This window comes from Anastrepha obliqua, chromosome 5 (genome assembly GCF_027943255.1).
Source record: "Anastrepha obliqua isolate idAnaObli1 chromosome 5, idAnaObli1_1.0, whole genome shotgun sequence".
Classification (NCBI taxonomy): Eukaryota; Metazoa; Arthropoda; class Insecta; order Diptera; family Tephritidae; genus Anastrepha; species Anastrepha obliqua.
Window position 1 is genome coordinate 128714451 of NC_072896.1, and position 6000 is coordinate 128720450.

A 6000-nucleotide genomic window follows, 5' to 3' on the forward strand; every position below is an offset into this window, starting at 1 on the left:
GTTGGATGCGCCCCTCAACTGTTTTCTACTTCTAGCTAGTTCCGCTAATCTTTCATCGTCCGATAAATCGTCCAACCACAACTCCGTTGTACTCATTTTCACAAAAAATACTTTTTTTAACTTTTAAAAATGTTGTTAGCAAAGAATTTCAATACAATCGGTTTTTCTTTTATTTTGATTTGCTGTATCAGCTGAGAAAAAATTATCTATTGTAAATGCGTCGAGCGATCGAAATTCGCAATAGTCCTATTCTTCAACGAATGAGCAGCATAATACCAAATGAAAATTCGTTCGATCAGCACTTTCGACTACAGTCGAAGATCGAATGTTGCTCATAATAGGGGCCGTTGTCACGTTAAACTATCGTCAGTAAACCGACTTTACAGACAACCACTTTTTTTTATTGTTTGAATAATCAGTGCATACTATTATATTATTGCCGAAAAATCGTACTTTTTTTTCAGATTTCAAATATGTATACAAAATAAATCGGCCTTTAGCAAACAAAACAAAAGAATGATCACTCGTTAAAACAAAGGATATCCATTCGTTCATCATAATTGAAAATATCTGTTGTAGCAGCATACGACAGTCGGTTCTACGTTACCGAAACGACCCGGATTTATATCCGGCCAAGGACTGTCCCGTATGTAAGTATGGGGAATGTTTATGCTGCTACAACAAAAATATCTGTCGCCACTATAGCTTTTTATATATGGTATCTTTCTCTATATTCATCCTTAAGGCCCTATTAGTAGCTTCTTCACATGGTCCAATCAACTCTTATAATCAGGGCAATCTAAAAAATAAACAATACTAAGTTTAAAGAGATTACTCCATTAAAAATGATATTTATTAGTTCCGAACGATCAGTAATTGATGAATCTTGCATTGAATTTAAGATGTCTCCATCTATAGGTCTCATCATAATTAAAAATACCTCTCGTCACTGTAATTTTTTATTGAACTTACCCTATAACCATCCGTAGGGCACTACTAGTAGCTTCTTCACATAGTCCAACCCACTCACATAATCAGGGAAATCTAAAAAATAAACAATACTAAGTTTAAAGAGATTACTCCATTAAAAATGATATTTATTTGTTCCGAACGATCAGTAATTGATGAATCTTGCATTGAATTTAAGATGTCCCCATCTATAGGTCTCATCATAATTGAAAATACCTATCATTACTGTAATTTTTTATTGAACTTACTCCGTAGGGCACTACTAGTCGCTTCTTCACATGGTCCAATCAACTCTTATAATCATGGGCAATCTCGTTTCCACGACAGTCATACTGTCACTCCAGCAGCATTTCCCGTATGTAAGTATGGGCAATGTTTATGATTCTACAACAACAACAACAACATCAGGGCAATCTAAAAAAATAAAGACTAAGTTTAAAGGGATCACTCCATAAAAAAAGGATATTTATTTGTTCCGAACGATCAGTAATTGATGAATCTTGCATTGAATTTAAGATGTCCCCATCTATAGGTCTCATCATAATTGAAAATACCTATCATTACTGTAATTTTTTATTGAACTTACTCCGTAGGGCACTACTAGTCGCTTCTTCACATGGTCCAATCAACTCTTATAATCATGGGCAATCTCGTTTCCACGACAGTCATACTGTCACTCCAGCAGCATTTCCCGTATGTAAGTATGGGCAATGTTTATGATGCTACAACAACAACAACAACATCAGGGCAATCTAAAAAAATAAAGACTAAGTTTAAAGGGATCACTCCATAAAAAAAGGATATTTATTTGTTCCGAATTATCAGTAATTGATGAATCTTGCATTGACTTTAAGATGTCCCCATCTATAGGTCTCATCATAATTGAAAATACCTATCATTACTGTAATTTTTTATTGAACTTACTCTATAACCATCCGTAGGGCACTACTAGAGCTTCTTCACATGGTACAATCAAGTCACATAATCAGGATCATCTAAAAAATAAGCCAGCAGTATAGTTTCATACAAATTTAACTAATACTACATATATGTATGTACATACATGCATAATTGACAAATTGTTGTTTTATTCAGTTCAGTTCATAGATTCAAAAACTAAATAAATAAAATATTTTGCCTTACTTTACCATTTTACCATAGCTGTTATACGACATCTTCCTCCAATTGAAAATTGCAAATTTTATTTCTCAAACCAACATTTTTGAATTATAATGGCAATCCACGTGTTATATTATCTATGAGCGAAACAGTCAAATGTTCATGTTCATGTGGCAGTCATTGTATAAAATAGACATGTGCTAACGTCACCACACTCAAGATCAACTAATGATGCCATACTTCGATAAATTTAGTGTCGAGACGTTAAGTTAGCAAGTAATGAATAGGTGAAGCGACTGGTATCAATAAACCTGAAATATGATAGAATATAAGGCAAAGTGGATTTATTATAGGTGACGGCATTCACCCAGCTGAATTTTTCGCCGTAGATATGGCTTACGTCAAAATGATATGCTCTGTTTGTATGTATTGGTATGTTTACATTTGATTACTGATTTTGACGTGATGCTTGGACCAAACGCAACAACAAATACATGTAGGGTTTTACTTATATGTGGTTGCTGTCACCCAAGGCGAGTTTATTACAGGTGACAGCAAACACATATAAGTAAAACCCTACATGTATTTGTTGTTGCGTTTGGTCCAACCATCACGTCAAAATCAGCAAGCGAATGTAAACATACCAATACATACAAACAAAGCATATCATTTTGACGTAAGCCATACCTACGGTGAAAAATTCAGCTGGGTGAATGCTGTCACCTTAATAAATCCACCTTGCTGTCACCTATAATAAATTCGCCTTGATATAAGGTTATACCTTTCGAATTCGCTGTATCGTCTGACTCCATGATAAAACAAACAAAAAGATGGGGAATTACAAGTTTGTGTAGAGGAAGAGTAGGCAAAAGCTATAGAAACTAGACGGTACACTAGACAGAGCTAGTTTACTTGAACCCTTGATCGGGAAAAATCCGAGTTTATTCATCCACTCAGTGCCTATTCACATGCTCCATAACACCCGTCTCCATCTGGACCAAACCTGTCAAAACAGCACGTTTTCTAGGAGTTACATGAGTTAGACGAAGACGACTGACTGACGACTACGTTATACTGAGGGGGTTAAGTGAGCTGCTATAACAACGATTTAACGACCTTCCTTCATCTCAAGATTTCTGAGTTTCACATTACACAAACCAAGGCGAATTTATTATATTATTATTTATAATACATCCACCTTGACACAAACTAATGAAAACGAAGTGCCACAAGCAAAAACATGAATGCCAGATGACAAGACAGAAGTTGCCAGAAAATACGAGTTACCACATCTAGAAATTAAAATAGTAATTAAACAAAGCAAATTGAGTGTCTAAGGCGGCGCCATTAAAACACAGCCTTCACACGGTAACTTAAAGTGAAGTGGTTAAGCAAGGCGAATTGAGAAACTCAGATGACGCCATTAAAACCCAGGTACCAAGGCGAATTTATTACAGGTGACAGCAAACACATATAAGTAAAACCCTACATGTATTTGTTGTTGCGTTTGGTGCAAGCATCATGTCAAAATCAGCAAGCAAATGTAAACATACGAATGCAAACATACCAATACATACAAACAAAGCATATCATTTTGACGTAAGCCATCCCTACGGCGAAAAATTCAGCTGGGTGAATGCTGTCACCTTATTAAATCCACCTTGCCAGGTACTTTATTTTTCGTGATTTTGACAAGTCTGATGTCAGCTCAATCCGCAATACAAAAAAAAAAAAAATACGTGTCTAACGGTTAGACGCGATAGAAGTGAAACCTTCCGTAAAACAAACTGAGAGAGAATGAGACGAAAGCAGCATTAGGAGCGTGATAATTATAGGTTCATTATAATATTGCTATAAACTTCATATTTTATTTTCTTCATTTTATTATTATTCATCCTCAATGTTTTCAATTTCAACAAATGATACGAGTGGCTTATGATAGATAAAATATGATACAAATGCTTTGGTTTCGATGTTGACAAAAAAAAATACCCAAACGGACCGAAGAAACAGACTTACAAATTTCTTCCATTTTCGTCTACTTGTACTCATATAAAAATTTATGTCTCTTCCCACCAAAGCTAAATGTATTTGTATATTTCTTCTTGTATTTATTCAAGGCCGAAATCCCGGCGGTACTGCAATACCGGGTCAACCCGTGGCAGAGGTGGAGCAAGCCGCCCCTAAAACACTCCGCCCATTTCCAAAAATTAGTTTAACATTTGTTGTCCTCCGATGGAGGATCTATCAGATGTTAAGCTGATACGAACAGATACCACACTACCTACTTCAATAGATTTTCTAATAAACCTTTTGACAATTACTCGCTCACAAAAATTAATGTACGAAATATTTATACCGATTCACTTAAACATGGCGAGCTGTTTGATTTCATGTTCGTGCCTGTGTATGTGCATTTGTGCGTTCATATCGCCACAGTGCATGACTACCAGCCTTGGCTGAGCACAGTAAGAAAATGTATTCGAGCGTATATATGTATGTATGTACGTTAGTGTGTTTGTACGATTGTGCTCTGCGTTCAGCTTTGTGTCGATTTTACTGTGCGCTGCGCAGGTTGGGGTATTCTTGCAGAATTTAAAGATGATTCACACACTGTCGATCGACTGGGTACAGTTGTCACAAGTGATGATATTTATAATTTTTATATGAAAAATCAAGGCGAATCTTTTGGAGGTGGTAGCAATAACACAGCTGATTTGTTATTTTTTTCTTCCGCCGTGTACATTTGGATGTCAACATAAAATTGAATTACGAAACGTTTTACTTAGCTTAGTGTATGAATTCACCTTGGAAAAAATTCAATTTTCTTCTAAAATCAATTTTAATAAAAAAAACTGTTTTCAATAAATAATCAGAAATGTCCTGCAATGCAAATTAAAAAAAAAATTCCATTTTCGTCTACTTGTATTCATATAAAAATTTATGCCTCTTCCCACCAAAGCTAAATGTATTAGTATATTTCTTCTTGTATTTATTCAAGGCCGAAATCCCGGCGGTACTGCAATACCGGGTCAACCCGTGGCAGAGGTGGAGCAAGCCGCCCCTAAAACACTCCGCCCATTTCCAAAAATTAGTTTAACATTTGTTGTCCTCCGATGGAGGATCTATCAGATGTTAAGCTGATACGAACAGATACCACACTACCTACTTCAATAGATTTTCTAATAAACCTTTTGAGAATTACACGCTCACAAAAATTAATGTACGAAATATTTATACCGATTCACTTAAACTGACTTTCAGTATCTAAACCAAAAAACTGTTTTCAATAAATAATCAGAAATGTCCTACAATGCAAATTTCAAAAAAAAAAAAAACAAATTCCATTTTCGTCTACATGTATTCATATAAAAATTTATGCCTCTTCCCACCAAAGCTAAATGTATTAGTATATTTCTTCTTGTATTTATTCAAGGCCGAAATCCCGGCGGTACTGCAATACCGGGTCAACCCGTGGCAGAGGTGGAGAGCAAGCCCCTAAAACACTCCGCCCATTTCCAAAAATTAGTTTAACATTTGTTGTCCTCCGATGGAGGATCTATCAGATGTTAAGCTGATACGAACAGATACCACACTACCTACTTCAATAGATTTTCTAATAAACCTTTTGAGAATTACACGCTCACAAAAATTATTTATATTAACATATAATATAACGCTTCGTAACTAAATAACTTTTAGGCCAGCGATGACAGCATGGCGCGGTAGCCGAGCGACTAGCAATGTGAGCTTCCGATCCAAAATCCTTGGTTCGAATCACAAGAAAAAATAAAAGTTATTTTTATTTATTTATTTAGTTCGTCGCTACGTTTATATCAACATATAATATAACGCTTCGTAGCCAAGAGGGTCGCTTTTTCGTTTCACTTTTCCTCAAATCACTCCCAACGA

The 6000-nt window shown here is 35.5% G+C and overlaps 1 protein-coding gene, 2 non-coding genes and 1 pseudogene across 6 annotated transcripts in view; all 4 read right to left on the minus strand.

Annotated features, from left to right (window-relative positions):
- Positions 1-2343, minus strand: part of LOC129246858 (embryonic polarity protein dorsal) — an 82669-nt gene extending 80326 nt beyond the window's left edge. The window contains exons 1-5 of one of the 4 annotated variants that reach the window (XM_054885537.1): positions 2118-2312; positions 1894-1964; positions 1556-1721; positions 1218-1383; positions 973-1044 (exon numbers count right to left, since the gene is read on the minus strand). The gene's annotated coding sequence lies outside the window, so the exon portion shown is untranslated. Of the gene's footprint in view, positions 1-972; positions 1045-1217; positions 1384-1555; positions 1722-1893; positions 1965-2112 lie in introns of all 4 variants that reach the window. The other 3 variants (XM_054885536.1, XM_054885523.1, XM_054885524.1) reach the window with 3 other exon arrangements.
- Positions 2344-4199: 1856 nt separating this feature from the next.
- LOC129249663 (U2 spliceosomal RNA) lies at positions 4200-4388 on the minus strand. Its single transcript, XR_008582701.1, has one exon. It is a non-coding gene; the product is annotated as a U2 spliceosomal RNA (small nuclear RNA).
- A 692-nt stretch (positions 4389-5080) lies between these two features.
- On the minus strand, positions 5081-5269 carry LOC129249662 (U2 spliceosomal RNA). Its single transcript, XR_008582700.1, has one exon. It is a non-coding gene; the product is annotated as a U2 spliceosomal RNA (small nuclear RNA).
- A 246-nt stretch (positions 5270-5515) lies between these two features.
- On the minus strand, positions 5516-5703 carry LOC129249652 (U2 spliceosomal RNA; annotated as a pseudogene).
- Positions 5704-6000: the final 297 nt, after the last annotated feature.